At 36.8% G+C, this 10,066-nt stretch overlaps 1 pseudogene; it reads left to right on the top strand.

Annotated features, from left to right (window-relative positions):
* The first annotated feature begins 2,037 nt into the window (after nt 1-2,037).
* On the top strand, nt 2,038-9,132 carry LOC149257869 (putative GPI-anchored protein At4g28100; annotated as a pseudogene).
* Nucleotides 9,133-10,066: the final 934 nt, after the last annotated feature.

The raw sequence follows: 10,066 nt of genomic DNA, 5'->3' as shown, positions 1-10,066 counted from the left end.
CATGAAGTTATGAGTGGCCCCCGTGTCCACCAGAGCTTGAATGGTCTTGCCATGAACCATCAAGTCCATGAAACCCAGACTGTTCATCCACGATTTCTCCATAACTTTTCCCTGCATACATGTTTGTTCTCTGCGTTCATCATCAAGCAACGGCTTCACCACCTGTGAACCTGCTCTAATACCAACTGTCACGCCCCCAATTCTTTTTTCTTTAAATTAGCCGGGTGCGGCACCGCCTAAGTTACCAACTCTTTCCATAGTTAGATTAACTTTATGAACTACGCCTTCAACAATTCATAATAACCATGAATTAACATTATTAATGTGCGGAATCCATTAATAATACATGAACAACAATAATAACCCAACAATATGCAAGAGGAAATCTTCTTTTATTATATATGAAGAAATATTACAATGGCTGGGGGCGATGCTCCACTGGCGTTTATAACCAAGGCGGGCACCCGCCTATGCAAGAGCACACGACGGTCACACCTCACCTACCCAACAATACAATATACAATAACGCGCACACAAGACTTTCCCCGAATGGGCGGGCGCGCCCGTGCACACCCGCACGACCCGCAAACGACTTGCGCTCAACCGAACTCACACCCAGCGGATGGGCGCCTCACTACACCCTCCATCTGCTCCTCCAACCTCCTATACGAAGTACCGCGTCACCTTGCCTGACTTGGCGGGTGCATCTCCAATGCACCTCCAACTGCGGTTAAGTGCGACTTCACACTTCCTCATAGAGCGATGAGTGAATGCGATGATCGTTGGTTTGAATGACCAACTCTCCACAAGTTTATACGCCTTCATGGTGTGGCGACCTCACCCACGGCCGACCCACCAAAGTGCCCAGCCGATGCGCTCAAATGATGATGTAAACGCCCTCCTCTTAAGTCGTGCTACCCGTCATTTGCCATGCCCAACTCGCCTATAAACGATGGTCGCCCAAGCGCTCTCATAACATATGTCATGCCTTGGTCGCCATCGCATATTTTCTGCCTTAGTTCGTTTTCGCGGAGGTAGGCGCGTGCGCCCGGTCGCCCAATGACCGCAGGTCATCACACTCCTTGTCCCATCATCTCTTTCTCCCTTGCATTAACTGCATCATCTCCTTCATAGCCTCCATTGCGCCCAAAACCTGAATTCAAAATTCAATTTTTTTAGGTGATAAAGGCTCTGTCGTGCCCAAAACGGAGTGCTTGACATTCAAATAGCCGTGTTTTGCTCATTTTTGTTCTCCCCTGTGATTGAGATAAGCGCCATGCCAATTCCAGAGGTCCCTATGACCCGATCAAAACTTGAACTCCTGAACTTGGCTACTGCTCGACTGCGCCTATAAAGTGGGACTACTGCGAGACTGCACCTCTAAACTGGGACTACTGTGGGACTGCACCTCTGAACTGTGACTTCCTACTGGACTACGCCTCTAAATATAATTGGCACAATTAACTACTTCTACCGAGAAAAGGTGTGATATTTATAAAGCCATAATTTTATAAGTATTCCCTTTACCTATTGAAATGATGTGTTGTTTCATAGCTTTAGTCAAGACTCCTGATTTTTCCCAACACTCTCTTTCGACATGCCTATATTTTCCATAGAAAGTGCATGTCTCACATAACTTCATCTTCTTCTTTCTTGTCTTGGAGGAAGACTCGCCCACTACTCAATTTGCATTAATCTGCAGAAACCCTCAAATTGCATGGAAGTAGCTTGCGGCCACTCACATTCAATCAAGAAGAAACTTGCAGTCACCCTCAAAGTGCACTATAATATATACATATATATATATAATAAACCGGACCTGAGTGAGCGAGAGGACACTGGTACATCCTTGATTTTGATCCTAACCAACTTGAACTACTACTTATATAAATTGATGGTGGAAAAGAATTGGCTTGGCTTATCCTTGAATTGGTGACTTGAATATAATTTTACAATGAAATTTTGCTAAAGAAAAGAGGTAGGGTATTTGCTATTACCCCTTATTTGGTGTCTTCGACTTCTTCGTCTTTGGTTTATATGCCTATGCTGTCGGACGATTCTCTGATGTGTGCAAACACCCTACAGAATGATTTCAAGAACACGGGAATCAATATCCCTTAGCCGAATGCTTCCTCCGATCCTATATTGTGTGTCTGTGGTATTAGGTTGCACAAGATGACCAGTTTCAATTGTCCATAGAGTGACTTTGGTAGCTCAAAATGCATAACAACTCTTCCAGAGTGTCTGGTTTCAGGACTTTGGAGAGAATTTGTAAGAATCCTTCTTATGCAAGGTCCTCAATGTGTTTGAATGCTCTTCATAAGGGGATTATTTGAAAGAAAATAGTGGTTAAATTTTCAGCAATTTTAATTTAAAATTTTGTGAGTGATAGTTTTGAATTAGGAGGTTTGACTTTTGAATCTCATAGTTTATATGATAGTTTAACCAGTTGAACTTATCAGTGTGTTTGAAGGCTCTTCATAAGGTGATTATTTGAAAAAAAAAATAGAGGTTAAATTTTCAACAGAGATTTAAATGCGGTTTCTAGAAACGGTTGACAAAGGGGCAAGCTTCTTCAGGAAGCCACCGCCTGAATTGATATCCAGAAGTTTCTCCAACCTGTATAAATACCCATTCAATTGATTAATGAAAGCATGTTGTGTGAAGTTCTAAACTATGTGTTGTGTTCATAAGTTGTGCGCCTCTGCTCTCTGATATGGTATCAAAGCAGGTGTGTGGTCTAGAGCTGTGTGAGCTGTGAGCTGTGTGTTGCAGAGGAGCTGTGAACAGTGAGCGTTGAGCCACCCGTGGAGCCGACCAGAACGTGAGCATACTGTTTGGCGTTGTTCTGTGCTGGAGAGTTGCGAAGCCGAGCGGATTATTGTGCCCGTTATGGCTATTTTGAGTTCGTTGTGCCATTAATAGAGAGCTACTGATACTGGTGTTGGCTGTGGGGTCGAAGGGCGTGTGAGATAACAGTAACTTATGTTTAATTCTCTCCTCCGCTTACTGCTAGAACTAGTAATCCATCTGTTTTTTTTTGTTTGCTTACTGTAATGCCCTTACTGCTAGAAAAAGAGTGGCATATATGGTTTTGTCTGCTTATATCCTGTAAGCTACTCCTTTTATATAATGTACAATTTAATCTAATGAGGAGGTTGGCTGAGTTTTCTCTGGCTCTGTTGGTGCACGATCTGTTTTAAAATTGAAAATATGACTGACCAGATTGTGTATTGTGTTCAGTTCACACACAAGTTGATAGTGTTAAAGGTTTTTAAGATATGAAAGCAAAGCTCCGATTTTTGAGGTAATGAGATACTGTTTTTGGCAATGGCATTGGTTTGCCTCATTGGTTTTCGACATGGATCAGCTATACAGGGGTTCCTGGGGCAGAATGCACCAAGGCAATCAATTGTGTTAGAAAATTTTAATCTCATTTACGGCAATCAATTGTGTTAGAAAATTTTACTCTCATCTTCTTGCACGTTAGTGAAAATTTTAGAATTGATATATCCATTGTAGGCTCTTGGGAAAATTAAATTGTGAACCTCTCTCATTGGAACAAGAGCATTAAAAAAAAAGGAGGGGGAAAGTGTTATTATTGGAGATATTAAAAAAACAGGGTTGTTATTATTGAGTAAGGAAATATTGAAGTTGTGAAAAAAAAATTGCATTTTGGTGATTGGAGAAAGTTTTTTTTCCATCATGGAAAATTTATTGCTTGATAATTATATGAATAAATCCACCAAACTTGATGGAGAAAATTATGTGAATTGGAAATTCAAGTTAATGACTATTTTAGAAGGAAATAATTTGTGGTCCATTGTGAGTGGGGATGAGCCCAAACCCATTGTTGTAGGTTCTATTCCAGATTGGGAGAGAAAGGAGACAAAAGAAAAGGTGTTGTTGTGTATGTCCATAAAGGAAAACATTATTCCTCACATCAGAGATTGCAAGACATCAAAAGAAACATGGGATACGCTGAAGGGTTTGTATGAAACAACAAATACAAATTGAATCTTGCTTTTGAAGACTAAGCTTTTATCTCTAAAAATGGAAGCAAATGAAAGTATAAGCAATTTCATATCTCGTGTCAAAGATTTAAGTGATAAGTTAGGAGATATTGGTGAAAAGGTGTCTAGTACTGACTTGGTCACCATCACATTAAATGGCTTAGTGCAAGATTATCAAATTTTTGTTTCAAGTCTTGCAGCTAGAGAGAAACCCCCTTCATTTGATGAATTGACAGGAATTCTTCTACAAGAGGAGGAGAGGATGAAGAGCTTTAATTTGGGCTCTAGCAGTTCAGATTTGGCATTGGTGGCCAAAGGCAAATATCCATACAGAGGCAAGCCATGGGACAAGAACAAAGGAGGCAAGTTTCAAGCAAAGCAAAAAGGTATGACACAGTCTAAATTTCCAATCCATAAGAGAAATGATGAGTGTTATTATTGTGGAAAACTTGGGCATCATTCTAAAGATTGTTATAAAAGGAAATATAATGAGTCTAGGCAAAGAAACAGAAGGCATAATGGAAATTTTGTGGACAAAGATACCTCAATCAATGACGGATTTAAAGATATTAAATTGTTTGTTTCTGATGCTGCATTGTCTATGGAAAATGATGATAAGAATGCTTGGTTCATTGATTCTGGTGCACCACTCCATATATCTTGTAATAAGGAGTGGTTTGATGAATATCATGAAAACATTGATGGAACATATGTTTGTTTAGGAGATAACAGATCACTTAAAGTTCAAGGTTATGGAGTAATAGGTGTGAATTTGCCTAATGGACAAGAGAAATAGATCCATAATGTGATGTATGTTCCTGATATCAAAAAGAATTTAATTTCTATTTCCACTATTACTGACCAAGATTTGAAGGTGGAATTTGTTAAATCACAGTGTGTAGTGGAAGACATTCAAGATAAGTACAAGGTTATTGCTACAGGAACGAGAGTTGGAGGCTTGTATAAGTTGGATGTGACTAGGAAAAGTCATCAGGCGTTGGCATCTACAACAATATCAACAGTAGATTTATGGCATCAAAGGTATGGACATCTAAATCACAAAGATTTAATGCTAATTCAAAAGAACACTATGGTTGAAGGGCTTCATGTCTTGAAGAATGATCATGTTGAATGTGAAGCATGTGTACTTGGCAAGCAACATAGGGAGGAATTTCCTATACATAAAGAAAAAAGGCAAAGGGAAATACTTGAATTAATTCATACTGATGTATGTGGACCTATGCAAACTAGATCTATTGGTGGAGCATGGTATTTTCTTATTTTTGTGGATGATATATCTAGGTATACATGGGTTTATTTCATAAGAAAGAAGAGTGATGTTTTTGAGTACTTTAAAGAATTTAAGAATATGGTAGAAAAACAAACTGGTAATTACATCAAAATTTTGAGATCTGATCAAGGGGGAGAATTCAAATCAAGAGAATTTATTCAATATTGTAAAAGCAATGGGATTCAACAACAATTTATAGTGCAACATACACCTCAGCAAAATGGAGTTGCTAAGAGGAAAAACGGAACACTAGTTGAATGTGCACGTAGTATGCTTCAAGGTAAAAATATCTCTAATGTTTTTTGGGCTGAAGCCATTAATACTGCTGTTTATTTGAAAAATAGGAGTCCAACCAAAAGTTTAGAGCTTAAAACACCTTTTGACGAATTTTATGTATAGAAACCAAAAGTGAGTCATTTAAGAGTTTTTGGTTGCAAGGCATTTGCTCATACTCCAAAAGACGAAAGAAGAAAACTTGATGCAAAGTCAATTAAGTGCATATTTATTGGTTATTGTGATGATCAGAAAGCATACAGGTTGTTTGATCCTAGTACTCATAGACTGCTTGCAAGTAGAGATGTGGTGTTTCATGAGAATGCAAATGAAGGTGATAAAATAAATAAAACTAGTGTATGGCATGATATTGATGATTATGTCAAATTAGATCCAAGTGTTGAACAAGAAAAGGAACAAGCACAGAAATAGGTACAAGTACAAGAGCAAGTAGCATCAAGCAGCCATGACACTCCAAAGAGAGGAGAGGAGACTCTTCAAAGCCAAAAGAAAGATGAAAGCAGTGAAACTCCAAGAAGGTCATCACATCATAGTCAGGTACCTGTAAGGTATAAAGATTATGCATTAATGTCTTATGTTATGAATGTTGTAGAACCTTCAAGCTATGATGAAGCTAAAGAATATGAAGAATGGAGAAATGCAATGAATGAAGAATATAACTCTATAATGAAGAATGACACATGGGAATTAACAAAATTGCCTAAAAATAAAGTTCCCATAGGATGCAAATGGCTTTATAAATCTAAATTTAATGCTGATGGAAGTATTGATAAACATAAAGCTAGATTGGTTGCTAAAGGATATTCACAAAACGAGGGAATTGATTATGAAGATACTTTTGCACCTATAGCTAAGTTGAACACAATTAGAATTATGATTGCATTAGCTACAAAATATAATTGGAAAATGCATCAGTTAGATGTCAAATCTGCATTTTTGAATGATGAGTTAAAAGAAGTTTAGTTAGTTCAGCCTAAAGGATTTGTAAAACAGGGACAGGAGCATCTGGTTTGCAGGTTCAAGAAAGCTTTATATGGCTTGAAACAAGCACCAAGATCATGGTATGTGAAAATTGATTCTTTCTTTTATGAGAAAGGTTTTATGAGAAGCAAGAAAGATCCTAACTTATACATCAAGGAAGATGAAGACAAGAATGTTGCTTTAATATCTGTATATGTTGATGATCTTATCATAACAGGAAATGCATGCAAGGTGATTGAAGAAGTTAAAAATCAGTTGTCACATGTATTTGAGATGAAGGATCTTGGTGAATTACATTATTGTTTAGGTCTTGAAGTTTGGAGGGAACCTGGTAAGACACTAATCACACAAAGAAAATATACAAGGGAAATCCTTAAAAGATACAATATGATTGAATGCAAGGCAACATCTATTCCTTTAGAACAAAATGTCAAATTGTGTAGTGATGATAGAACCAAAGAGGTGAATGGAACTATGTACCGTCAATCGGTGGGAAGTCTGAACTATCTCACCACTACCAGGCCAGATATAGCATATTCTGTCAGCATACTTAGTCAGTTGATGGCTAAGCCCTGTGAAAGCCATTGGAAATTAGCAAAGAAAGTCCTTTGATATCTGAAAGGAACACTTAATTTTGGTATTATGTATACTGATGAATTTGATGTTGAATTGGCAGGTTATTCTAATTCTGACTGGGCAGGAAATTCAGATGATAAGAAATCTACTACTGGATACATGTTCAATATTGGTTCAGGACCAATATCATGGAGCAGTAAGAAACAACCAATTGTTTTATTGTCATCCACTGAAGCTGAGTATAAAGCATTATGCAGTGCTACCTGTGAAGCAATATGGCTTAGGAGGATACTTGAAGATGTTGGAGAAACACAACAAGCACCTACAATAATCAGATGTGACAATCAAAGCACTATCAAATTGGCAAACAATCCTATATATCATGCAAGGACAAAACACATTGAGACACAACATCATTTTGTAAGAGAAAAATTGCAATCAAAAGAAATTGACTTATCATATTGTAATACAAATGAAAATGTGGCTGACATATTCACCAAGCCTCTTGGAAAGGCTAAATTTGAAATGTGTAGAAGTAAGTTGTGCATTGTAGAAAATCCAAATTATGTTGTAAGCCTAGCTGAGACTTAGACCAGCAGGCATATCAGATGTTTGTTATATAGTTGGAATTAAGGGGGAGTGTTAGAAGGAACCAGAAGTAATTCCAACTACCCAGAACTAATTTTCAACAGAGATTTAAATGCGGTTTCTAGAAACGGTTGACAAAGGGGCAAGCTTCTTCAGGAAGCCACCGCCTGAATTGATATCCAGAAGTTTCTCCATCTTGTATAAATACCCATTCAATTGATTAATGAAAGCATGTTGTGTGAAGTTCTAAACTGTGTGTTGTGTTCATAAGTTGTGCGCCTCCGCTATTTGATATCTCTGATGTGTGCAAACACTTTACAGAATGATTTCAAGAACACGGGAATCAATATTCCTTAGCCGAATGCTTCCTCCGATCCTATATTGTGTGTCTGTGGTATTAGGTTGCATAAGATGAGCAATTTGAATTGTCCATAGAGTGACTTTAGCAGCTCAAAATGCATAACAACTCTTTCAGAGTGTCTGGTTTCAGGACTTTGGAGAGAAGTTGTAAGAATCGTTCTTATGCAGGGTGCTCAATGTGTTTGAATGCTCTTCATAAGTGGATTATTTGAAAGAAAATAGGGGTTAAATTTTCAGCAATTTTAATTTAAAATTTTGTGAGTGATAGTTTTGAATTAGGAGGTTAGACTTTTGAATCTCATAGTTTATATGATAGTTTAACTAGTTGAACTTATCAGTGTGTTTGAATGCTCTTCATAAGGTGATTATTTGAAAAAGAAAATAGAAGTTAAATTTTCAGCAATCTTAATTCAAAATTTTGTGAGTGATAGTTTTGAATTAGGAGGTTTGCCTTTTGAATCTCATAGTTTATATGATAGTTTAACCGGTTGAACTTATCAGTATTATAGAGAATATCCCAGAATTTTATGGACAGTGGCGAGGTCAAATCATTGATCTCACTGATGTTCATCATATTCTCACATAATTTTGAAAAAAAAATTGTAATCTAGATAAGGATAACCAATTTAACCAAGAAATTTGAACCTTGAATCTCATAATTTAAAATTGCATTTCGGTATCCAATTTAGGTACTTGGAATCTTGTCATTGATATCTTCAAAATGATTAATATTACAAAAATATCTAGGTTTGTTAAATAACTATGGATATTTAAAGTTTTCCTCTGTTATTGTAGCTTAACATGATGAAAATGGAAGAAACCGATGTGACACAGAGAACTAGAAAGATGTACATTAGGGATTGTGAAATTATGGGTCTCACTTGGTTAATCGGCAAGAACAAAACCTCATACATTCCAACAGTTTTTGTAGCATTGAGACCTATAATGTATAGTAGCAATCATTCTAAACGTAGCCCTAATAAAGAGAACATGCCTCTGGCTGTTGATTTTGCTCAGCTCGATGTTTAATCTAAAGCCATGACCTCCATTGTCAAAACATTAATCACTACCTTTCCAGTAGCTAGTAGCAAATAGAAAAGAGTCGGGGTATTTTCTATTGGAATGTGTGCATGTATTTAAAGAATCTAGGTGCCAAAGGTTCATCCAACTATATCATCACAAATGTAAAGAACAAAATGTAAATCATAGATATTCTATCTATCTTCCTTATTATTTCGTCATTTGCATTAATTTAACCATAGAAAGAAGAAGATTGTGTTGTATATTGTTTTCTTAAAAAGGATCCAAAGAACTTGTTGGGAAAATTTAATGAACCAAACCATTTTCTCTCTAGAATCTGTTTGGTTTGTATTGGAAAGCATGTATAGTAATGTGTCTTCTTGATCCTTTAATGGCAGTTTTCTATGCTTATGTAGTAGAGTCTCTTGAATTTGTATGCTTTTCAAAATAATTCTCTTATGTTATTACCTTAGCCTTAGTGCCACTTCTAAATGACTAGCAATCTTTTTGTATGTTTTTCTCTTCTATATCCTCATTTATTATTGGCAATACTAGTTGCTTAATGTTAAAATTTAATGCATAATTCTAATATCATTTTATTGTTATCTTATTTTCCATCTATTGTAAGCATAAAAATGGTGCAAAAGTGATCATGTGCATTGAGTTCTCCTATTATCCTAATCTGGGACGAGCAATCATTCAATTTGTGCTTTACAATCGTGCAAAAAAATAAGTGTTGCGTAGAAAGAGAGAAGTGCAAGGAAGAACTTCAAATGATGAGGCATACTATATTGCCCTTGTCGAAGGGCTGAAAGAGGCAAAATATATTGGTGTTAATGATATCACCATACACACAAATTCAGAGTTAATCTTCAACGATATTAATGACACGTATCAAGTTCTAAAGAACAATCTGAAACCCCTATACAAGGAAGCCAAAATT

This window comes from Pinus tabuliformis, chromosome 6 (assembly GCF_031772625.1).
Source record: "Pinus tabuliformis cultivar Carrire ecotype Pingquan chromosome 6, CPIR1, whole genome shotgun sequence".
Classification (NCBI taxonomy): Eukaryota; Viridiplantae; Streptophyta; class Pinopsida; order Pinales; family Pinaceae; genus Pinus; species Pinus tabuliformis.
Note: the sequence above shows the minus strand (reverse complement) of the source record. Positions and strands in the feature narration are given on the sequence as shown.